Source organism: Mustela putorius, unplaced genomic scaffold (assembly GCF_011764305.1).
Source record: "Mustela putorius furo isolate JIRA1106 unplaced genomic scaffold, ASM1176430v1.1 tig00000992_pilon_pilon_pilon, whole genome shotgun sequence".
In the NCBI taxonomy this organism is placed as follows: domain Eukaryota; kingdom Metazoa; phylum Chordata; class Mammalia; order Carnivora; family Mustelidae; genus Mustela; species Mustela putorius.
The window spans coordinates 714,175-740,278 of NW_025421526.1; the positions used below are offsets into that span (position 1 = coordinate 714,175).

General features: G+C 39.5%; 1 protein-coding gene across 1 annotated transcript in view; it reads right to left on the bottom strand.

Annotated features, from left to right (window-relative positions):
- CALCRL (calcitonin receptor like receptor) overlaps positions 1-26,104 on the bottom strand; it is an 87,957-nt gene that overhangs the window by 54,598 nt on the left and 7,255 nt on the right. Inside the window, exon 2 of the mRNA XM_004763340.3 lies at positions 13,140-13,207. The gene's annotated coding sequence lies outside the window, so the exon portion shown is untranslated. The remainder of the gene's footprint in view (positions 1-13,139; positions 13,208-26,104) is intronic.

A 26,104-nucleotide genomic window follows, 5' to 3' on the forward strand; every position in this document is an offset into this window, starting at 1 on the left:
GTGGCATTTAATACTGTCTCCGGGAAGAAACTAGTAGTATCTCTGATATCAACTTGACATTGTCATAAAAGTGTTTTTAGTTATATATAGTTCATGAAATATTTGGCTGAAAAATTCTTTTTGAAGTATTGATATGTAAGAAGTTCTCACACAACAGTTTAAATTGAGGAGTTACTGGTAGATAGAAGACGTGATGACTATTTTCTACTCAGGGATTCAACTGCATTATTATCTGGGATAACTTTAAATTTTTAAAGTAATTATTACTTATTTACATCTACTCCTTTGAAATAATTCTTAGAAATTGTTGGCATTAGGGACTAAATTCTTTCTTCCAAAAACTGACATGTTGAAGCCTTACCCCACAATGTGACTGTATCTGGAGACAGTTCCTAAGGAGGTAATTAAGATGAAATGAGGTCCTAAGTGTGGAACTGGGAGAAACATCGGGGTTGCACACACAGAGGAAAGGCCCTGCGAGGACTCAGTCGGAAGCTGGAGATCTGCCAGCCCCGAGGGAGGCCTAAAGAGAAACCGAACCAGCCAACACCTTCATCTCGAGCTCCCAGCATCCAGAAACGTGAGAAAATTAATTTAATCGTGTAAGTCTCCCAGCCTGTGGTTTTTTTTATAGCAGCTCTAGCAGACTAATACAGTTAGGTTTTAGTCCATTCTCAGAACATGAATCTAAAGTGAAACTGAGAGAAAAATTTCCAAGAACTTTATAAATGGTCTGAGTACAAACTATCTCCTTTTTAAACACTTTCTTATTGATGAATAGGTCACTTCATTTACTCAAAATTTAGAACAAAGAAATATATTTCAATTTGCAAAAGAACAATTTGTGTTAACTAAAGAAAATACTGTATGTGAGGTTAAATTAAAATGCATTAAAAAGGCCTTCCAGGGGTACCTGGGTGGCTCAGTCATTAAGTGTTTGCCTTTGGCTTAGGTTATGATCCCGGGGTCCTGGGTTCGAGTCTCACGTAGGGATCCCTCTCATCAGGGAGCCGGCTCCTCCCTCTCCCACTCCCCCTGCTTGTGTTCCCTCTCTCGCTCTCTCTCTCTGTCAAATAAATAAGTAAAATAATTAAGGGGAAAAAGAAAAGGCCTTCCTTAGATTATTTTAACTAGTGGCATAAATCTATCTCTAAAAGATCTATGGTATCTGCCTGAAGGCATTGGAAAGATGAATAGCATAATATTAAGCCATTAAATGTAGCAGTTTAAAAAATGCTCTGATTAATAGCTGAGTTCTGGAGTCACATGCTCACCTTTTTGGAAGCAGAGACTGACTCAAATACCAACCTACCCTCTGTTTGCTCTACTAATCATCGAACCTTCAGTTGTGATTCCAAAATCTATAAAATGTTATAGATGCTAACATTCCTAAGAGAGCTTTCAGAATTAGACCACTGAAAATAATTTTCATGGAGTGGTTGAAGTTAATCAAATCTGTTATTTCATGTTTTTAAAAGATCCTATCTTTCCAAGATAGGGAATATAAGATACAAATCTGTCTTTTGTATCAAGATCAGCTTGATTAAAAGAATCATTGATTTTTTTTTTAACATTTTATTTACTTGAGAGAGAGCAAGAGAGATTGAGAGAATGAGTCTCAGAAGGCGTAGTAGACCACCAGCAGGGAGCCTACCCTGGGGCTCTAGCCCAGGACCCTGGATCATGACCTGAGCTGAAGGCAAACACTTAACCGACTGAGCCACCCAGCCTTCCTAAAAGAAACATTTATTTATTTATGAAGATATATTTTTTAAAATTTATTTATTTGAGAGACGGCAATCACAAGTAGGCAGAGAGGCAGACAGAGAGAGAGAGGAGGGAAGCAGGCTCCCCGCAGAGCAGAGAGCCCGATGCGGGGCTCGATCCCAGGACCCTGGCATCATGACCTGAGCTGAAGGCAGAGGCCTTAACCCACTGAGCCACCCAGGCACCCCAAGAATCATTTAAATTGCTGGTTCTGGATGAGATCAAAGTTCTTTCATGACATTATAACTTAGTGTTCATAATGCATATCTTGAGAAAATCTCTTATTTATTGAACTACTATTTTTTCCAAAGTGTAACAGTAACATTACAATGAACTGGATAAAAGTATAGCTTAAATAGGCTAATGCTCGTAATTATTTTTCTTCTTCTTTTGATAATTTTTTACAAAGGAAAGAAGTGAGCCAGCAGGGAGAGGCAGCGGTGGTGAAGCGTGTGCTGATGCTTTTGCCAAGTTTCACATATTTGCCCCCAGCTACAAAGAGCTCAGCCGGCCAAGAGCCTCTACTGCAAGAATACACTGAAACTGATTAAAATTCTTGTCAACCACTTCCAGGAGGAAAATACATCATTAAGGGCTTCGTATGACTAAATTAGGAGTCCAGACTCAACAGGTGATAATATGAATTTACTTTCCAAGAGTATATATGTTTAAGTGGTACCTTCAGGAAAAGAAAAATAATTTTGAAATGTTCATGAAAGGGATATAAGACAGTAGGGGGGAATGTTAGTGTTCAGACAAGGAATGAAAGAAAATTCCTAATATCTAGTCCTAAATTATTTACACATAAATATATCAATCCTACATGCTTAGGAGTTTATCTTTAAGTGGACATATCAAATATTGAATGCTTTGCAGGGGGTTTGAGAATTAATTGAGTTAAGGGTTTCAAAGCCATTGGAGAGCTTCCTCTGAACGCACTAAATGTTGACTTCTGAATGCTGACTTACGGGAATTTGCATGTTGGCTCTTAGCTAGATGATCTAAGCCAAGAATAGATGAATCCTAGCAGTCACGTAGAGCAGTCGCAAGACTTCCCGAGCGGAAGTAGCGGTCCTCCTTTTTGCCTAGTTGAAAATAACTTTATTAGGAAATACCATCCACTGTCTTTATTGCCATGCGACTCACATGGAACCACAAGATACTTTGAATCAAGCAGCTAATACCGTAGTTCACTTACTATTTCCATAAATCCAAACACCTTGAAACCTACTCTTGGTTCCATACAATCTAAATATCTTAATTATCAGTAAGACTAATAAAGAACCAAGACTTAAAAAGCTCTTTTTCATGTAACTGAAACCTTACATCTTAAATTGTTAGACCCCAGAAGCCTATAGATATCAAGTCCTATCAGGTCATTTCTGATTTTGTCTGCCCTTTGGAATATATGACCTCCAGCATCCTGCAAACTCTAAAGTGTCTCTTGAAATCTCTAAAGAGATGCGTCGCAAGCCAATGTCCTTCACAGGACCAGCCAACACCGTTCGTCCTCCAGCATGCCACTGCCTTAGTCTAGGCCTCTGCCCCTGGAATCACTGTAAGTGACCTTAATCTTGCCATGTCTTATTACTTCAATCTGACAACAATATCACAAAAACTGTACCTTAATCCTCTCAAAGTCTTCAATTTTAGCAGTGCCAGAGTCCTGTGTTCTATGCAGAACGGTAGAAAATGGCTTCTTTTTAAATAAATAAATAAAAGACTTCTAAGTTTACCCTCTGCTCTATTGTCACCTGAGCTCTAAAACAGCACAATTCCTGACCAGAATTTTACTAATTTTCTCATGAAAATGTTCCCTCCCTCTTCGGGTCCTTGGAATCTCCAAGCCAGTTCAAACGTCCAGTGAAGTATAGGTTCGTGCCACACCATGAATTTTTATGTCTTTCTCGTCTTAATTTAGGCCTCAGCAAAACAAACAGAACAGCCTCCTGTTTCCTTCTTCAGCAACACTCAAAGTCCTCTGTGTTCTTCAAGCACATACAAGCTGGTGGAGGTCGTAGGAAGACCAGGCATCTCATCCTGGTTCCTCTAATTAATAAAAGGAATTCATCGAGGTAGCATTCAATAATCTATTATCAAAATATAAAAAAATAGATACACTATCTAAAAATCTAAATACTATTTAAAATAAATTACTATAAACCAAGGTTTAATTTGATGTTATGTATAACAGTTATAATCAGGATTATAGGATAATTGGCATGGTAATAGCTACCATTTATTGTTTACTGCGTGCTAAGCACTGTCAGGCACGATAGGCATACTATCATACTCAGTTCTGAGGGTAACAAATCATTACATTCTTTCTCTTATTTTTTTCCAGATAAGGAAATTAAAGCTCAAAGTTATCTCACTAGTGAAGTCAGCAAGGTAAGATTCCAACCCGAGACTCCCTGACTCCTAAACGTACATTCTTAACCAGAACTACTTCTGGACCCTGTTATATTTCACCTTCCCCAATAGTCACTGGTTATCTAGATACTTATCAGTACTATTTTGAAGTTTATATGAGGCACATGCTCCCCCCCGCCCCGCAGAACCATCACTGAAAGATGCGTGTTTACGGAGCACTTGCTTACTATGTGCCCACCCGCGTGGTAGCTCCTCCTGAGAGAGGACATGGATATAAGGAGCCCTGACTGTTCCTTCACATTCAACTTGGTTTCTTTGCTTCTGGTAAGAGTATTAGTGCATACTTCAAGAAAAAAATGGACCATATTAAATAATACTATGCAACTTCTGCCTTAAAATTGTTCATTTTAGCAATCACATACAGTTTTAAATCTTTCTGACTCCAGAAAGTATCTTTTTTTTTCAGAATTAGTAAAACAGAATATAACATGATTTTTGGAAAATGACGTAGAAAGGAAGCCTTCAGATAGCCATACAAGAGTGACCAGCTACCAGTTGAAGAGACTTAATCATAGAAGACACTTTTAACTTTTTAAAATTTTATCTTGATACTAGTGAAACACAGGAAGTACCCATATTTTTACATACAATTCTAGTGAAACACAGACTGTTGGAATGATTTAAAACAGAACACGTCAGACAAAACTGAATCAATGCCATTCATAGAAATTAAAGTTAAAAGAACCTAATGGCTTCATTAATAACAATAATAATAATAGTAATAAAAGCTTTTATTTGATGAGACCCAATTATATACATGTTGTCTTTATTATTTTGTTTAAATGTCATCATTTCACAATATAAACAAGATTGAGTAGGTACAAAACCTTTGCTTTATAGATGAGGACACTCAGGACAGTGGACAGGAAATATCCTGACCACATTAATGCAGATGGTCAGGCAGAGACCAGACTAGAAACACGTTTCCTACCTCAAATCCCTATTTGTTGTCCTGTGCTGTCTCAGGGAAATCACCCCAAATATACAAAATCCTGTGAACTGACAGCGTGTTTGAGATAAAATATGAACAACCAATTATATCCACAAACAGTCATGTGTTCTTTATCACTGAGATTTCAGTAGAAATTATGTATTTACATGTGGGTTCAGACAGATTTAAAAATCCAAAACAGTTACATTTAATGGACAGAGTCTGTGCTTTGTCTTTATTTTGGTCTACTTCACCAAGGTTTGAAGTCAGCTTGATGCCCCTACTGAGTCTGGCTTTATTGTAATAAAATAAATTTTATCTCAAAACTTTTTCAGTATAAAAACTTAATGCCTCCTGAGTGTCTTCAGGCCCTGGTGCTAAGTCGGCTGCTACATAAAGAGAGAAAAGTAGAGAAAAATGGCAATTGAGAGACCGGAAGACACACTGTGGCCACCGTCTCTACGCACATGGGTGTGCTTTCTGTGAACGAGGTAGTATTTTCATGTCAGGTTATGGAGAGTAGTTTCAAAACTTTGAGAGGTTACAGTTCTTCAACAGAGATACAATCACAGTGCTTATTTGAGCAGAGTTTGCACTAAACTGCATGAGAGATCTTGAGGCAACTGTCCTGAAGTTTGAGATACATCAGCACATGATGTGAGCCCAGTTAGAAAATAATTGGATGAATTCAGTGGACACCGAATTGGACAAGAACCCCAAACAGGGTGATTTCTTGAAGTTCAGACTGAACAGGATGTGACTGGGGACGTCGTGGAAAAGATTTATCAACTTCGACAACAGCAACAGCCTAAGGATAACAAGGTTGTTGACCAGAGACGCTTGAGGTTCCAAGAGAACATCCAGAACGAGGAGAAAAGTTAAGTTTATGTGAAGAATGGAGTGTTGCTTATAGGTAAGCTCTAAAAGGCATAATTACGTATTTGTAGGCATTATGTGGAATAATCAATACATGTATATTGAAGAGAAACAGATACTAATTTTGGTTGTGACAAAGGTTACTATTTTCTTTCTTTTAACCATTTTTTTAATTTGCCTATTTCTCTGTTTTTCATTTCAGAAAGTGGAGGGTGGAATCAAAAATCTGTAAGGGGGGCGCCTGGGTGGCTCAGTGGGTTGAGCAGCTGCCTTCAGCTCAGGTCATGATCCCGGAGTCCCAGGATCAAGTCCCGTGTTGGGTCCTTGCTCAGCAGGGAGTCTGCTTGTCACTCTGACCCTCCCTCCTCATGCTCTGTCTCTCATTTTCTCTTTCTTTCTCAAATTAAAAAAAAAAAAATCTGTAAGGATATTTCTGGCCCTACAAAGCTATAAAGCTGTTATATTAGAATATTAAATATAAGGGTTTTTAAAGCTCTGTGCCAAGAAATGGCATCAAAGACTTCCAAGTTAAAGAATAGTAATAGAGAGAATAGAAATCATCATTCACATTACAATATTTAGGTAGGTAGGGCTTATCAGAGAAAACTTGACTATCTCTGTTCATTACAAAATTTTGCAAAGATTAATATGACCTTCAAAGACAGTAATAGAAATTAACAATAGAATGTAATAGAAGAATCTTCCTTTTTTCTTTTTTAAGATTTATTTATTTATTCAGAGAGGTCGTGTGCATGTCTGCAAGCAGGGGAAGGGCAGAGGCACCCCCGAAGAGGGGGCAGAAGAGCAGGAGAGAATCCTCAAGCAGACTCTCCGCTGACTGGAGAGACCCACACGGGCTCCATTCCAGGACCCTGAGATCATGATCTAAGCCCAAACCCAGAGTTGGATGCTTAATTGACTGAGTCACCCAGAAGTCACCCTAGAAGAATTTTCTGGCTACAAAGATATATAGAACTTTCCAAACCATTTTACATTATAAAATGTAAACCTAAAAAATAGTCTTAGCTTTTTAACTTAATATATCTGTATCAACACACTTTTTTCTCTTCGTTTTTATCGCATTAATTTTTTTTTCTCAGAACGCATTTGAAGTTCAGCTAATGTTCTCCAAAGTTACACATATGTATATGTGTTTGTATATAAATTTCCACCAAATATTCTAGCAAATGTAATACAGAATCTGAGATGTTATAGAAGTATTGAACAGTATTCTTCCCTTGTTAAGAAAACACAAAACTTATCTTAATAGGATACTGTGGAGGAATATTTTTATGATCTGGATATAACCATAAATTCTAAGGTCCAATGTGATTCAGAAAATTTACACTTTTGATGGGGAAAAAATGTGATTCAGAAAATTTACACTTACGATGGGTAAAGTATTTCATGATTTCATATGTGTTTGTGTGTTAGTGTTTCCAGTGAGGCGGCAGCCTGTGTGTTACACCCCCGTCTGGATCCTTCACTGAATGTCCAAAGACTTCAGAAAAAATTGAGAGTAAATAGGGAATAATAAACTTTTTCTGGAAATAAGTAACTAAGATTAGCACATCTATAAAGTGGAATCCCAAATGATTTAAAGTTGGATATTATTACTAATTATGCAGCAAATGTGAAAAACAAGTTACTCTATTTTGGAGATAATAAAAAATAATAAATTTAGCATGGCATAATTTTTCCTTATAGATAGGGGCTATTCTGCTTAAAGCTTCATTACCAGTAGCCAACTTTTATTTTTATAATATGAATATGCCCTGGGGCACCTGGGTGGCTCAGCGGGTGAAGCCACAGCCTTCGGCTCAGGTCATGGTCCCAGGGTCCTGGGATCGAGCCCCGCATCGGGCTCTCTGCTCAGCGGGGAGCCTGCTTCCTCCTCTCTCTCTCTGCCTGCCTCTCTGTCTACTGTGATCTCTGTCTGTCAAATAAATAAATAAAATCTTTAAAAAAACATATGAATATGCCCCAAAAGGGAATTCTTTACATTGGGAATTGATAGTTATTTGTTACTTAAATTTCTCTTCCTTTTTGGTGGCACGTAGACAAAACATTTGACAGAAGTGTTAAATTTTCATCTGGTGGTTTTGGGGTCATATAAAACTGCCTAAAGCAAATAAAAGTGTCTAAAGGCTGGCTTGAATTAACTAATTGTCACCAAGTCTATTTGCCAGGGTTACTGAATCACAGCTTTCGCTCCCTTCAAATCCAGAGTCTGTTTCTCACGGCAGCAAACTTTAGACTCAGCGTTTTAAAAGCTACAACCGTTCGTGTGGGTTTTCCTTTGTCTTGTGTCTGCAGCGGTCTGAGAGGGCAAGGAGCTTGAGCCACAGCAGGAATTTCCTGTGAATTACAATAAATGACCCTGCTTTCCTCATCGTCCACATCCTTTTTTAATTCCCAAGTCCTAGGCATTTTTCCACTCCTTTAGGTAGAAATTCCCTCACTTTCACAGAAGCAGTACCTGTAAATGCTTTTCGGTTTTTTAATATCTCATAGACATATAAATAATATGTCATTGAATACATTAGCAGGATGCGATGTGTTAATGGAGCAAGCCACAAAGTGGAAGACTTGCCCAACTGGCACTTATCTTTTTTTTTTTTTTAATTTTTAAGTATTTTATTTATTTATTTGAGAGAGAGAGAGAGTGAGAGCGTGAGTGGGGGAGAGGCAGAGGCAGAGGGAGAAGCAGGCTCGCTGCTCACCGGGACCCTGGTGCGGGGCTCATCCCAGGAGGCTGATCGTGAGGCAGATGCTGAACCAACGGAGCCCCGGGCGCCCCCCAGTCCAGCATTTACAAGCGTGATGTGACCGGTGGAATAACATAAATGGAAAATGAAAGAATCTCAGAAACAGGTTAGATTGGGCAGTTTCGGAAGAGCAGGCCGGGAACTCATCGCAGTCCTGACGGGTCTAGAGGAAGAGACAAAACCAAGGTGATGGGGTCCCTTGCAACACTTGGGCTGAACTCTGCATATTTTGGAGAGAGGAAACGTTTGGCAAAAGCGATGTATTCCATAAAAAGATAAAGAATTTGCTTTGAAAAGAAGCTTAAGGATGGCCTGGGAGAGGGGACGGAAGACAGACAAAGCAAGAATAAAATATTGAAGCCGAACAAACAGTGTTTTCTGTAGGGGCGGGGGAGGTGCTTTCTTTTCATGTGGGGTTTTCCTGCCTGGGGGAGTCCGCCCCACATCCACCATTAGAATCCGTCTGGAGTCTGATAGACTCTGCCTGACATTTGGCCGGAAGTATCCGAGTCTTAGTCATAAGCACGGGTCCATCCCACTGAGCAAGGTTTCAAATATAAAAATTCCTTCATTGTAGGTGTTCCTGTTCAACTGATTGCTAATTTTATGAGTCAGTGCATTTTGGTAAATGATAGGGAGTTTCACCACATCTAACGGAAACCTCTTACGTTTTTTGCAAATGTATAATGTTCTTCATTATCAAAAATCAAGCTTCATTATCAAAAAATAAAAGTAAGCTCTTTGTTACTGATCATAAATTACAAATATAGGCTATTCACAATAGAATTATAAGCCCAGGTTCAAAGGAACTTTCTTAACCTCCTTATAATTTGCTATTTTTCATAACAAAAGAGAAGCCTTTTTGGTATGTTCTGATCCATCACTTATAAAGCCTTGTATTTATCGTTTACTGGGAACACCCACAGCTCGCTTCCCTGTGATAGATGTGGTATCTAGTCCCATTATCCCAGATGCGTCTTCCAGTAGGTGAGCCAGAAAGATAAGGAAAGGTAGGAGGTGGGTCACTGAGTACTAGAAGGTTTTAAGGGCAGCAGTGTTTGTTCTCTTCCCTCCCCTTAAAGTGCCTGCACAGCTGCCAGGCCAGTCTCTTCTAATCTTTTCATAGGAGAGTTTTCAATCAACTCTTCCCTGCTCAAAATCTTCTATGCAACAAAATATGCACCTCGGTGAAATTTTATTTAAAAAATTTCCCATCCAAATGACTGTCAGTGAAAGTTTTTAAAAATCCTACTTGATTGCATTACTATTACAATTATATTATAATTATCTTATAAGCATAAAATAATTTTTCGTAAATAGGCACTTTATTAGTAGATGAAAAACTAAAATGTATGTAGATGCTTAATTATCTTCCCAGTAATGTATAAGTGTAATGCAATCAAGATAATGAATGATTCTAAAGTTTGACTGAACCAATAAAAGACAAATGGACCTTAGAATCCAAATAATTTTTTTGAAGATTTTATATATTTATTTGAAAGAGGGAGAGAACAAAAACCTGCAGAGCAGGGGGAGCAGCAGAGGGAGAGGGAGAAGCAGGCTCCGCACTGAGCAGGGAGCAGATACGGAGCTGGATCCCAGGACCCTGGGATCATGACCTGAGCCAAAGGCAGACGCCTAACAGACTGAGACACCCAGGCGTCCCTCCAAAATAATTTTGTTAACAGAATTTAGTAAGTATGATAATTCAGTTAAATTTAAAATCAGTAATAGAAAAGATTAACTATTTAGTGAAAAGTGTAGATAAACCTGCCCATCCATTTGGAGGAAAAGTTTATATCTGAGATTTAATTTCAGTTGGATTAAGATTTAAATGTGAACGTGGACTATCAAGTTATTACAAATGTAAAAATTAATATTGTTGCCATGTTGGGACACAAAAGAATTTTTAGTCCGATTATTAAACGTAGTGATAACTACAAACTAGACGCTTCTGTTGCCAATATTCAGTTTAGCCAGAGATAGTCTCTTTATTTTTTCTATTTCCCACCTCTTTGTTTTCTTTAAGATTTTATTTATTTATTTGACAGACAGAGATCACAAGTAGGCAGAGAGGCAGGCAGAGGCAGAGAGAGAAGCAGGCTCCCCGCTGAGCAGAGAGCCCGGTGCGGGACTCGATCCCAGGACCCTGAGATCATGACCGGAGCTGAAGGCAGAGGCTTTAACTCACTGAGCCACCCAGGCACCCCTTTCCTGCCTCTTAACCATCAGTTCTATTTCAGAGTCTAACTGATGAAAGAAGTGCAAAAATGTTCAAAGTTAGAATTGAGCTATGACAGATCACTTTATTTGTTACAGAAAACTTCAGATAGTATTTAATCTTGTTCCTGTCTTTAATTCAGCATAGTTACATTCAGAGGTTCCAGAATCTCAGCGCTGAATGGACCTGAGAAGTTTTGTAGAGAAACTTGCTCATTTTACAGATTTGGAAAGTAGGAGTTTAGGAGACTTTTTGCCTCCTAAGCCACAGCTGTGGTAGATGAGCTAAGAGTATGAGTTTCCTAAGTTTCGTTTCTGTGCTTCTTTCATTAGGTTGAAATTAAACCATAGATGAGTCAAACTAATAGGATAGCAAATTTCAATCCTGGTTCTCATTTGTATTTTTTTATCTCCCCAGAGACAATTTTTCATCTTTCCTGCTGGAATTTAAACACACATTCACTTTAACTGTACTTGTTTAAAATAAAATTTTAAATACTGCAAAAGAGGCAATAAACTTCTCCCTCCCAAAAAAATCTTACAAAACTCCTTAAGTCAGAGATAATCTAATGAAAAGAGTTTAAATTTGTACCTTTCATTTTCCAGCCACTTCCAATTCATGTCCTTTACAGTATTCCAAAAGATGTTAAAATTTATTAAGTTAGAAAGACATTTATAAAAAATATTGAATAATCCTCTTAAATTCCACAGGAAGATGACTGGTACTGTTCATCTTGACAGAGGAACTGTGGAGGTCAAAATCAGTCTTTGCCTAGTAGTGAATTTTTTTCCATTTTATGCTCTTTCCTACATGTCTTCATTAAGCAAATTTGGGGCTTATAAAAATTGATCTGGCTCCATTTCACATAAAATAGCTCAGGAAGAGAAATTCAGCTGTCAGAGATGAATAGGCATTGCGAGCGTCCAGACCTCTGCACAGGACGGTGAGTCATGTGCAACGTCGTGTGCAAAGGAAGCGGACACACGGAGGAGGACAATGCTGAGTTCTGAAGACCTGCTGTGGGGCAGGACAGTGATGGAGGGTCTGTTTCTGGGCCCAGCAGGATGACTTGGGAATTTAAAAAGCAGAAGAAGGAATTATGTCATTAGCTTTGAATTTAAGATGAAATTCTTTAGGAGGCTTTTTTCATTAACGCTATTACAGTTTATCAGGATGGTACATGATTGAATCGCTCAAATACTTTGCCGTCTAAAAATAAGTTAGGACAGGAAAATCACTTCAATTCTGTCAGGGAAGGGGCTGTGAGGTGTAATAATAATTGCATAATTAGTATGTATTGACATGGAAGGAAAATGCTAAATGTGAGTTAAAAGACGTGTCTGTCTGCAGCAGGAATCTCTTCGGAAGCACCCGCGCCCGGCGCTCGTAATCACTGCCCAGGATTGAAGTGGAAACTGTTCGTCCAGGGAGTTCTAAAAATAGTCTCTAGAACAACTTAAATCTTTAAAACAGCTTACCCCCCATTTTCCTGTTCTCTTATTGACAAGTTATATCCTCTTACGTTCCAATTACGGGAAGTTTTACAAGCATTTGTAGGAATAGAACAGTGACTACGTGATTCAGAAAAGAAAGAACTCTACAGAGGAATGTCATTTAGTTCAAATGAGCAACCTAGTTCTATTATTTAATAACATTAAACATCATTTGTTTTCTATGTATGTCTATATAGAAATATAATATAGTTATAATAAGGTTAGCTACAGACATTACATATGTGCATATATGAACATACATGTATGCTTGTGTGTGTGTGCGGTGTTTGTGGCAAATATTACCAGATTACTAACATTGCTAAATCTGATAGGACCCATTTAAATTAATTTAACACTCCTAGTTCTCTGGCCAAGGTAACAAGAATTTAGGAGCTAAATTCACAACCTAAGACCCAGGAAATGACTTCATAAGGTTGCTGGACGTCCATAAGTCCATCTCCACCAATAGTTTGTTGGACTGTCTTTCAAAGTTTTCCTTTACTGGGGAGCTACTTGGCATTTAGTTATAAGTCAGTCTGTGAAATCTTCCTTACTATTGTTAACATGTTCATATTATTGTCAGTTCCACTGAAAATCCCACATGTTCCTCTCCTTAGGCCCTGAATGTTCTTTTGTAATGTAGACAATACCTGAACGTAGGGCCATCCAAAGTCTGGACAGGTGCCAGCACAAATGGTTGCTGTATCATCGTAGAGCCCTGAAGGACAAGAGAACATTCCTGTGAATTTGGTAATATTATTAGAGAATAAAATTACTAGTGAATAGTGATTTTACAGAATTTAACTTAAAGGTATATCCTGGTGTGGGCTCTTTTGTTCAAACCATAAACCCCTGTATTTTAAATGTTGACTTTTAATGGGAAGTTGGGAGGAGATATGTCAGGCACTTTCAGGTGGCCATCACGCTAACCTGGAGCTAATCAAGAACTTCGCTCTTGGCACGTTATTTTTAATGATGAAGATTTTAAGGGACACCAACATGAAGGATGTTCCCTGTTGTTCAAGATCTTAGCAGTAGGAAGAGGTGGCCCTGAAATGTTCAGGGGAAAGTTTGCTCCTGGAAGAAAGGAAGGCTCGGCCAGTGGTTCTGAGAATGGGATGATGCAGCCGGCTCAGAGTCCGCAGAGAGGGTCAGGGTGGCCAGGGTGGAGTGAGTGGGAGTCGGAGAGTGTCGCAGACCTTGTCAAAGAGGAAGGCAGAGCCTAGATCATGGCAGTTTAGCATTTAACTTTCTTTAAACATAGGACATTACCAAAAAGCGAGATTCCCCCACCACTGAATGAGGACCTAATGTATGTAAACGGGGTTTATATGCCTCTTTTTGGACTCAAACTGATGTTGTGGGCAAGATATGGCCGTAGGAGGATTTAATCCTGCTCTGCATTTACATGGTATTTGGACTTCCTGAACTTCAAAAATGTCAAGTTTGTGTTCACGAGTTACTTATCTCCATTAGTTCCTATTGTGATCTGCGAGGTCTTTATTGGACCCACTCTTGTGGGTCATCAGTTTGTTGCTACTTCTAGCAACAACCTCGGAATCGTCGCGAAGTTCTATGACGTCAATAGAGACATTTACATGAAAACTCAAAAGTTAAGAGAGATCTTTGCAATCAAATTTTTGTGACTCAAAAAACATGTTTGGATTACTTTGTAAAGCAGTACACCTTCATGTGTTTTTAGTAACTTATTATGTCTTATTATAAGTCGGTATATGTTACCGTCAGGATCATGATCCAGTCTTATTAAGGAGATGTGTATTTTTATGCCAACAAACACTGCACACTTTTAGAATCTGGATTTTCTACAAGCTATTTTGGAAAGAGTAAAAACTCTTGTCCGTCTCGGGCTTTATTGGCATATGTATGGAATTCAGAAGGTTCAAAGTGGAAGTTTATTTTGAGTATTTTCCCAACTTGCTAGAAAATAGCACATGAAAAAGAAAGGACCGTGAAGTGTTACTGGTTTTCTTCTGCAGGGCTCTAGAGGTTTTGTTTTCACTCCAGCTGAAAATGCTGGGAAGAGTCTTTCCACCCCTTTGGTGACGTGGGATAAATAAAAACCAAATATGTCAGTAGTTTCTTCTGGCCATCAGAAATTTTACTCATGAGGTAACTTCGATTAATAAATGCACTGTACTTTTTTAAAAGATTTATTTATTTATTTGAAAGAGAGAGAGCAGGGGAAGGGGCAGAGGGAGAGGGAAGAATCGCATGCAGACCCCCGCGGAGCGCAGACCCCCGCGGAGCGCAGAGCCCTTCCCACGACTCAATTCCACAACCTTGAGAGCATGACCGGAGCCGAAGCCAACAACGAGGCGCTTAGCCAGCTGAGCCACCCAGGCCCGCCAGTGCGTCCTACAAACGTTTTAACAAAATAAGGCATATGTGAGCATGGTCTGACTTCCACTTTCCTCAGAAAAATATCTGTGTCTGTAGTACCAAAGGTTAATTGACATCCCAGGAGAAAAGATGCAAAGAAAACGTAAAGCCTCTAGATCGATATAACGGGAGAAACTCGAAAGAAGCTGATCTTGTTCAAGTGTCATTGCCTAAACTGACCAGATAATGAAATCAAGATCAACTAAACCCTGAAAACAGAGAAAAGAAATTCAGCAGTAAGAATAACAGATAAACCCTCATAATGTAATGCCAAGGTAACGCACAACAGGTGAGCTAAAAAGATGCAAATCTAAGTGAATTTAGTAATTTGAAAAAATATATTGGTTAGATTCAGCTGATGTGTCTAAGGACAAGCAAGTTGTTTCCAAAATGAGGGATTATGTGAAAGACACAAACTCCAATGCCTCCTATAACGTTTTTATGTAGGAGAAACAATTTTTACCACAGTAGACACGACCTCTTTCAAGAGATCTGTACGCTCCATAAGTGATTTTAACTATTTGAAGGATTATTAAAAGCTTACAACACATGTCGTTATGTATTTGTCCAAAGTCACAGAACGTTCAACACCAAGATTGAGCCCTAACGTGAACTCTGGGTTTGGGGTGGTTACGTGCCGTGGGAACGGCAGGTTCCTCAGCTGTAGCAAGTGCGCCTCTCTGGCGGCAGATGTGCACGGGGAGGGAGGCTGTGCACGACGGCGGACAGGGCTGTGCGGGCACCGCTAGTCCTTCCGCTCAGTGTAGCAGTGAACTTGCAACTGCTTCAAAAAATGAAGTGTGCGTCCATCCGAATGGACTTGTCCATTTTCTTCCTCTATTTTTAAAAGAGGTTTTGATGTGTATTTGATGGGGTGTTTGAATCAAGGAAATGGAAAGTTAGAGATAGGACTGAAGGCATGGCCGGTTTGTGTTCTTGTCACGGCGAGCAAGGGTACTTATACCTTTCCAGTTTTAAAAGTAGTGATTCTTAATCTCACAAAACAAACTGAGGGTTGCTGGGGGGAGGGGGCTTGGGAGAAGGGGGGGGGGATTATGGACATTGGGGAGGGTATGTGTTTTGGTGAGTGCTGTGAAGTGTGTAAACATGGTGATTCACAGACCTGTACCCCTGGGGATAAAAATATATGTTTATAAAAAATAAAAAATTATATTAAAAACAAACAAACAAAAATAATAAAGCTACCCTATGACCCACCAAAAAAAATAATAAAATAAATTACTTTACAAAATTTAAAAGTACTTTTAAAAGTTTTAAAAGTAACAAAGTACATTTTATACATTCAGTACACATTTAAAAGTAATAAAATATATTTCTTCTTTTCCTGGACCACCAACCAAAACGAGATAATTAGTCCTTCCCTTAAGTACTTATAAGCAAAACTGGCGCACCTGTAATTCTAGAACCTCGCGTCACTGCTACCCTTTCACAGAAAAATGTTAATTCCTTGTATATACATATTTGCTGTGATTCCTGACCAGGGCAATGCAACTTCAAATCACCATGGGATCCTACGGTACTCCCACCAGTGTGGCAGAAATGTGAGGTTCAACAATAAAACGTTGGGAAGGATGCGGTGCAGCAGAAACGTCACACACAGTGAGAGTGGAGACGGGTGCCAGCGCTTGGACTCTCGGAAGGACAGTCCCTCAAGAGACTCGGGCGTTCGTGCACCAGGACACTGGGGAGAAATGCATTCGCTGCGTCGCTCGTAGCAGTCAAGTGGAGGGAGCGATGCAGCCCCCTGTCAGGAGGAGAGAGAAACTCGCTCCTGTCCTGCCCCCCAGCTGCCCTGTCCTGCGGCCCGTTCCCACCAGGCAGCAGGGCCACCCTGGAAAAGGAAGGCCGCCCGCGCTCACAGGGCTGCATCTGCAGGGCTGCTGATGGAAGAGGCCGTCTCTCAGGGCTGCGTTCGGAATGACCTTCATAGTGACCTTCGTGAGATGAACAACTAAGTAACGCTCTGCTTACAAGCATGCCTGAGGGCGAGAATGCCGTGAGGGAAAGCAGAGGAACAGCGAGCACAGGCTCGGTGTCGGCGTGCTTCTGGGCCGTGTGCGCGACTCCGCTGAGGGTGGACGGAGGTGGTCCCATGAGCTGAGGGGAACACGGTGGACGGGCCGGTCCCATGAGCAGGCATTTGTTTCTTTAAACAACGTATTGATGCTGCGCATAATCCTCTGCGTCTCCAAGATTTTTAAAATTAGAAAACATTTTTGTAGAACAGTAGGAAGAGTATGATTCGTTCGTCTGAAATTGTGGATTTATTGTGGATTTATGGGTAAAATATCAAAATGCACTATATTTGGGACAGGTCAGAGCACTGGGGTGGAGAAATGCCACATCATCCGCCACCGATCCAGCTGGAAAGTTCTCTTACTTTGTCAGGAATATTGTTAAGATCAGACACCTTTGAGATGCGCAAGTTAAATACTTAGAATTTCATAAATATGATTTATGCATATGAATTCTATTTGACTTTCGGTTACTTTCCTAGCTGTATGGAGGGAATTTTGGAACATCAACGAAGAACAGCCCATGAATCACTCGTGTGTGTGTGTGTGTGTGTGTGTGTGTGTCTGTGCGCTTACCCCTGTGTCCAGGGAAAGGTCAGAAAAGTTATGTTTTGGATTATTATAAGGTTCTCAAGACTCTTAAGTTCTGATTATTCAGATGGGGGAATGCACCCACAAATCTCAAAACTATTAATTTTCAAAGTCAAAATTAGAAGAATTTTGTCTTGCTGTTTATATGTAGTTCATGTGAATTAATGTTTGTTATTTCATTATTTAGAAAGAGAATCACTTGGTTTAATCATGTGTCTTGTTCCTGCTTTCATTTTCTCATTGTAAACTTAAACCTAACTGTGTTTTTATGTCTTAATTCTCACCATAACCAGAGTTCAATAGAGAGAAAACTATTTTCAGGGCACAGAGATCATTTAAGCATTCCTTCTTCTGAATGCTGAGCAAACTCTGCCTGATTTGGTAGATTTAGAATAACCCAAGAGATTTGCATTTTACCAAACAGTTTCTGCCGCTACAGATGTGCTGTGATTAAAACAGAGTCTTAAAAATAAGTAATTAATTAAAAATTAATTAGTAAAGTAGCTTACTAATATCTAATATTAGTATCTGGGCTAATATTAATGTCTGGCTGCCTTTTGAGAAAGTGTCCCAGACAGACTAGACTTGCCAGGAGTCAGACCCCACGAACGCTGAGAAGCACAGTCATCATCTCGACCAACAGGGCCCAAGCATTAGGACACGATTATCGTCCAGGACGTGGTCTTTGCCTCTCACAACTTCGTCATAAGCACTCCCCACCTCAGAGGGAAAAACTTCTAGGCTTAACCCTCAACCCAGTTTCCCAAACCAAGGGGCAGACACAGTCTTCCTGTCTGAACTGTTAGGCCAAGCAGCTGGGGGGCATTTGAATGCTAACCCTTGTCCATGGCCGTGTGTGCTGAGTGTCTCCACATCTTAATTTATGCAGTTCAGTGCTGCGTTTGACTTTCTAACGTTTCTGGCAAATAAAATCTCTCCTAGTGAATCTGTTGATCTTCTTTTATTGCCTCCGCTTTGTCTTCTGTTTTCCTCTCTATTTTGTTCACTCCCTTTTCTTGATCTAAGTTCTTTTACTTTCAAAACCCATTTCCGACTCTGACTTTACGTCAGTCTGTTTACTCAGTGAACAGTAATTAATCACTTACAGTCCTTTATGTATCTGTTCTCTAGATGAAAATTTTCTGAATCTTCTATTTTCTCTAGATTGGCTCTTCCCTCCCTAACTTGTTCCCTTCTTGTCTTGTTTTATCAGCTTCTGGGTGAATCTTCAAACCCTTCATCTTGCCTTTTTACCAAAGATACTGTCACAGACCTGGAACAACACGCAGAGCTCGGGTTCATTCCAGGATGGGATGCAGGTCAACACAGACAGCACATTTGTTCTGTTAGAGACGTCCAAGGTGAGCACAGCTAGAAAGAGGAATTAGTTAGAATAGTGCTAATTAGAGAATTGTTAATCACATTGGTTTGGGCAACATCATGAACCACGAAGCTGATTTGGTGTCCTAGTTTATGCTGTAGGTTAGCTGGCTCTGTCTCTGCTGTTACTGTCAATGTCCTGGAGGAGAGATTCCTAACACAGTGAGGTGATTTAGCAGATAGAAAAGCTGAAAAATTACTAATATATATGTATATATGCATATTAGGATATATCTTTGATTCCACGGTGCAGTGGAGAGCCAATTGTAATATTTAGTGAAACTATTTTAAATTGACAGCATTTTGTACATCAGGCAATTATTCAAACCTCAGAACAGCCTTTTTCATTCTGCAAGCAGCACTGTTAGAAAAGCCTCTCAAGAATGCATGGTGTCTCTGCTGCATCTTGATGAGAGAGAACACATATTCTGGCCGTTTACTGAATCAGACTTCTGGAGCATCTGTTTGTCCTCGTAAGGACGGATACTCGCTTGAGCAAGTATAAAATGTCTGCTCACTGTCAGATATTAGTAATTTCTGCATCTTATTTTTAATTGGTTACTTATTTCTAAGACTTTATTTTATTTTAACTTATTTTAAATATTTTATTTTTAAGTAATCTCTGTACCCGATGTGGAACTTGAACTCACAACCCTGAGACCAAGAGCCGCACGCTCTTCTGACTGAGCCAGCCAGGCTCCCCTGTACAATAATTTAACATGAAGTACTTGAGCTGAAACTTCTATTGGGGTCTTTACTGGTTTAAAACTCATTTTTGCGTGCTTTTTCCACCAATTTACCAAGCTCATCTAGATTAAAAATGGTCAGTTGGCTGTTGGTCTCGGCTTTATTTTGTTATTATTAATTCTGTCTATTTTAAGCCACTTAGGACAAAGAAAATGTGTTGTAGAATATTGGGTTGCTATATATAAACATACCAAAAATAAATTGAATGTAGACTAATCCTTAAAATAAAATACAGTTTTTGTTAGGGCCTCGCTATCATTTTGTTTCGCAATCAGAAATTTATTTTAACTACATTATTGATAATGACCATATCCAGTAAAGTCAGGAAGTTCAAAAAGAGTGACAGACTAGGAAAGGCCAGGGGAAGAAGCTGTTTGAGAGTTTGCTTTTATGTTTTGAGCAATCATTTATGACAGAGTTGTTTAATCCAGATTTGTTTTGTGGCTTGTGGTTAAAAATTCAGCCAGTGTGTTGTTAGATAATGTGTTGAAATAAACAGCAAAATAACTCCAACATATTTTATATATATTTTTTCTCTGAATACTATGAGCATAATTTGAGAAGCAGTCTTTTTCTCAAAGGAAAATTATTGTTTCCATAAATGACATGTGTATCTGGGCTCAGAAGAAAAAAAAAAACAATTTTGATATTTCTAGGTAAATGAATGATTAGCAATTTGACTTATTTTTTTAATATTTTATTAATTTACTTGCCAGAGAGAGAGAGAGAGGAAACACAGGCAGGGAAAGTGGAAGAGGGAGAAGCAGGCCTCTTGTTGAGCAGAGAACCCGATAACAGGCTCCATCCCAGGACCCTGGGACTATGACCTGAGCTGAAGGCAGCCACTTAACAACTGAGCCGCCCAAGCGCCCCTAGTGCTCTATATTAGAAGAAAATAAAGTTAGCTATATGAATCTCAACACATAGAAAAATCCAAATTTAAAAAGACAAGTATTGTCATAAGTTGTGAGATGAGTCAGTTCAGAAGATTTATTTTGTGAAAATCCATCATGAAGATTTCAGATAAATCATGACTTTATTTAATGACAAATATATGTTTCAGTTTATAAAAAAGCCCTCTGATTTTACATTTGGAAAATTTCCAAAACTATACAAGGATGAAGGGGCATTTATAGTTGGTTTTCTTTTTAGAATTACCTTAAATATTTGTAAATCAATACTTAGAAGCTTTATAAAATATAGATTTTCAAACACAGAAGTCATGACTTCTCAAACAGGTGTATAGCTTTTTGTGAATTAAACAAACTTGTATTCTACATATATTTTTTAAAAACTGATTGATTTATTTATTTATTTTCACTTCACTGCTTAGGTTTTTTCTCCTTCTATAGACTTTTTTACTGTTACTGTCCAGGAAGGCCATAAGTAATGGAGTAAGACTTTTGTTGGGAGCCAACAGTTGGCAGGTCTGCCAGTTTCAACAAGAAATTCTGCCAAGTTCAGCCATTGTTTGGCCATTTGGTGAAATGCTTCAACATTTTTTGTTAAAATACCGAGCAACCTTCTCATTTACCCTAGATTGAAGGTCACTCCTTGGAATTCAGTGAAACCTGAACACTGCGTTACAGAAAGCATCTTTACCAATTTATTTCCCTTCACAGAAGGGGTGGAGGGATAAATATGAGGTTGACCTAAGAATAATAAATGGTGATTAGTTTCTGAATATTTTCTCTTTGGCAGTGGGTCATGTTTCTAACACTTCCACAGTCTGCATTTTGTATGTATCGTACACTGCACACAAAACTACAGAGTCAACTACCTAGTTTTCTGTGGACACTGATACAAAGAAACATATCCATTTATTTAATCATTTATTAAGCAATATTTAAGGACCTAGTAGGTGCAGTCACTTATCGAGATGCTTAAGATATATTAGTGAAAAAAAGCAGGCGGGAGTACTTGTAGAGGTTATGTGCTAAAGATATGGACAGAAAATAACAGCATAGAATATACATAAATGATAGTCGGCGGTTTGTTGCAATGTGATGGATGTTACAGGAAGAAGCCAGGACAAATCAAAATAGATGACGATGGGCTAAAGGGTTTTGGTGGTGCAGGCGTAGCGGACTTTAAGTATTAGTGTCTAGGTTAGGTCCCAAAGAAAACTCTGCATCTGAGCAAAGACTCCAGGGAGGCGTGGGGAGCTGACACGCGGGTTTCCGAAAGAGCATTCAGGGCTCTTTGAGAGGAACCCACTGATAGTTTTGAACCTTTCTTTAATTTTATGCCAGTTGATATCAGAAGTACTAACAAGAAGTAAATTTGTCTGGAGGTGAAGGAAAAGGAAATACTGAAGTCCAGAATCCAGGAACTATAGACCCAGAAATAAAGATGAGCGTTGTTTTCACATTCAGGGGCCGGAAGGGTGGGTGTGTGATGGAGAGTAAGGGAGACATGGTAAGCTTGTCCGTTAATTCATCCCAGTTAGCATTCTGTCACTAATTTCTATTACAACCTTATATCAATAAATATTGTGCACAATGACCTTTGTTGTTTACTATAAATTTAATTTAATTCTAAAGAGTTATCCAAGTTAGAATTGATTAAAAAGCTAGAAAAGCTCATACGTTGTATTTATACTCTGGGTCCCTCTCTATTTATAAAATTATGCAGTTACATCTGGAAGTAAATCTTAAGCCAGGATGTAGAACAATCCTTTAAGTCTATATGACTCTGAGTAATTTAGGAGTGCAATGTTGTCTAAATATAGAAATCTAACTTTTTTTTAAAGCAGATGCTATTTATTTATTATTATTTTTTATTTTTTATCATTTATTATTTTTTAAAGATTTTATTTATTTATTTGACAGAGATTACAAGTAGGCAGAGAGGCAGGCAGGGAGAGAGGGGGAAGCAGGCTCCCCGCTGAGCAGAGAGCCCGATGTGGGGCTCGATCCCAGGACCCTGGGATCATGACCTGAGCCGAAGGCAGAGGCTTCATCCACTAAGCCACCCAGGCGTCCCACAAATGCTATTTAAAGATCTACATCCTAGTTACACTTAATGAAACCCTCTGAGGACATATGGATCTAGAATCTCGTATTTCTGTTAGGAACCCATTAGCTAGACTTATGTAACTTGCTCAGGACTCCAGCTTCAGAAACCGTATGTAACATGAATAGTTTTGAACATGTGGCCCTTTGTGGTACAGATAGAACTAGACAGAACTAAGTAGAACTAGGTAGAACTAGATAGAACCAGAACTGATGCAGTTGCAAGCTCACAACCTCAAATACGTAGTCGTTATGATGTTGAGCATTTGGTGAGTAATCAGCTTTCACAGGGTTAACCTGAAAAATCACACAATTAGTGAATTTTTAAAGCATGTTTCAGTTACACAATGACTCAAACATAAACTCTTTGCTAATTTTGGTGTATTTATCCTGAAGGAAGGGGGCTGGACTCTGGTTCATTAAATATGGACACATATTAATTTTATGATGAAAAAGATTCAGTGTTTTCTAATAATTTTGAACTGATAACACAGACAGGAAATCCTTTTGGAAAGTCTGTAATTAAGGAAGTTAACTCATGTGAGGAATTCAATTAATTAAAATATTAAACAATATTTAGGAAAGTCATTTTATGGGCTTCACCCAGGTCAGTTTGTTCTAGACCTTAATGCTTGCTCATATCTCATCTGAAGGCCTTCCTGTTCGAAGTAACGAAATCAAGCATTCTTCAAAGCTTTATTTAGAATATCTTTCTTTCACCACATTATTTCTGTCTTAAAAATGAACATTTCTGATACCCAGGCATGATGTTTGCCATTGATTTAGATGCAAGGAAATAGTTCTGTTAAAGGTATGAAAAGTCGAAGTTATAATGGAAGCAGTTGAAAGTAAGATATTTCAGAATATCTTAACCAAAGCACATCCAATTGTGAACTAGGTAGTGTCCGTTCGACTGTTCTTTATTTCAGGGTTGGTTTTTGTTTTTGTTTTTGTTTTTAACGTTTCTTCTATAATCCAAGGTTTCCCAGACATAATCATATGTACAGAAAGTATCTGATTTATCAAGTTTTGTCATTTCGGAAAGCATCCTACTTCAAGCATTCAGTTCTGCCCTTGCGACCAGGTGAGAAGTCGCGTGGCAGTCGGCGGCGTGGAGGAGGAGGTCGTGCTGCCAGCGGGCGCAGAGGCGCTGATGCTGCCCGGAGCAGGCCTGTCCCGCTCCCCCCTGGCCGCCCGCGTGGGGCCGGCTGGCTGAGCTGAGGGCCATTCTGTTTACCCACACCCTCAGTGGGAATTAGTCATGTGACTTCAAATTCAGCTGTTCTCTGACGGGACTAAATTCTGGTATGAACAGAAAGTTCCCCAAAAATGATATGCAAGGTGAACAGACTTTAGTTTTATAAAGAGAGATCAATTCTGGAAGGTCTTCTGTGAATCATGAAGCAGAAGAGCAAGCTACCTTTTTTTTTTTTTTAGTAGAAACCTTCTATCTTTTCGGCTTCCCTCATTAATAATATAAGTATTTTAAATATTTCTTCTACCTCTACTTAGGACCAATTCAGACTCTGCCCCTCTCCAAACAACCAACCAAACAAACACAGCCACTGAGTAACAGGAGACTCGATGCCCTGCTCTGCCCACAGTCAGGTAACGCCATGTCATTAAGACGTTCATCATTTTCAGTTCAACTAATGAATTCACTGCCATTCCAATTGTTGTTCCAGCAGGAATTTTTAAAGAATTTCCAAAATCTAAAAACTTAAATAATTTGGGGAAAAAAGAGCAAGTATGGACAAACACCCCTAACTAGTTGTAACGGTTACTTGTGTACGTTAATCTGGCCGGGAGACGGTGCCGGCTTGATCAAACACTAGTCTTCGCGTGGCTGTCAAGGTATTTCGTCGATGTGATCGGCATCTGACATCCGTTGACTTTGAGCAAAGGAGATTGTCTGGATGATGTGTCTGCGTCACCTCCAGTCAGCTGAAGGCTTTAAGAGCAACACTGAGGTCCTCTGAGAAAGAATTCTTCAAAATTTTTGTTTTCCAAGCTCCTGTTAACTACCAGACGCTAGAGAGCAACCACGGGCATTTGGTTTGGAGGAAGGCAAGGGAGAAGCAGGTCTAGACAGAGGAAGTCAGTGAAAGAAAATGCAGAAGGAAAGACGGGAGCGACCGGTTGCAGATCCCACCGGCCCCACGCAGGCATCCCTCGTTCTCTTGTGCCTCTCCACCACTGCAGTTTTTACAAACTGAAAGTTTTGGTAATCCTGAATTTAACAAGCTTCTCAGCACCATTTGTCTAACAGACTTTGTTAACTTCATGTCTTTGTGTCACATGTTGGTGATTCTCTCCGTAGTTCAAACTTCCTCATTATTTGTAGATTGTTCTGGTGACCTGGGATCAGTGTTCTTTCGTAGTACTCTAGTAATTATTTTGGGCACCACTGACCGTGCCAGTAGAAGACGGCAAACTTAATAAATGTCGTGTGCATTCTGACCACCACCCATCTCTGAGCCTTTCGGTAGGCTTCCCTATTCCCTGAGACACAACCACGTTGAAATCACCCTACAGTAGCCCCTGTTTGAGGTTGAAAGGAAGAGTCACATACCTCCCACTTAGAGTCAAAAGTGGGAAATGATTAAGCTTAGTGAGGAAGATATGTTGAAAGCTGAGATAGGTCAAAAGCTAACTTTCTTGCACAGTTAGCCAAGTTCTGAATGTAAATTAAAAGGAAATTAAAAGTGCTACACCAAGGAACACACAATGAGAGAGGTGAAGAGTCTCGTTGATGATCTAGAGAAAGCTTCAGTGGTCTGGATAGATCAAATCAGCCCCAACACTCCCTAAAGCCAAAGGCCTCATCAAGAGCAAGACCCTGACTCTTCAGTTCAGGGAAGGCGGAGAGAGTTGAAGTAGGAAGTTGAAGCTCAGGTGGGTTCATGAGGTTTAAGGAAAGAAGCCGTCTCAGTGACATAAGTGTGTCCGCAAGCGCTGATGCAGAAGCCGCAGCAAAGTACCCAGATCTAGCCAAGATAGTCCTGAAGGTGGCTAAGGTGGCTACAGCAAACAACACACCTTCAGTGTAGCCTCCAGTGGGAAGATGTCCTCTAGGCCTTATGTGGCTAGGGAGGAGAAGTCAATGCCTGGCTTCAAAGCATCAAAGGACAGGCGGACTCTCCTGTCAGGGGCGAACGCAGCCAGTGACTTGAGGTTAAGCCAGTGCTCATCGACCCTTTGAACATCCTAAAGCCCAAAGGGTTATGCTCAATCTACTCTGCCTGTGATCTACAAAATAGAACCGCAACAGACGTCTGCTTAAAGCATGGTCTACTGAATATTTTAAGCCCACTGTCAAGAACCACTGCTCAGAAAAAAAATTATTCCTTTCAAAAAATTACTGATCATTGAAGATACATCCAGTCACCCAGGAGGTCTGCTGTACAATGAGATCAACGATGGTTATTATCGATCTCATGCCTGCTA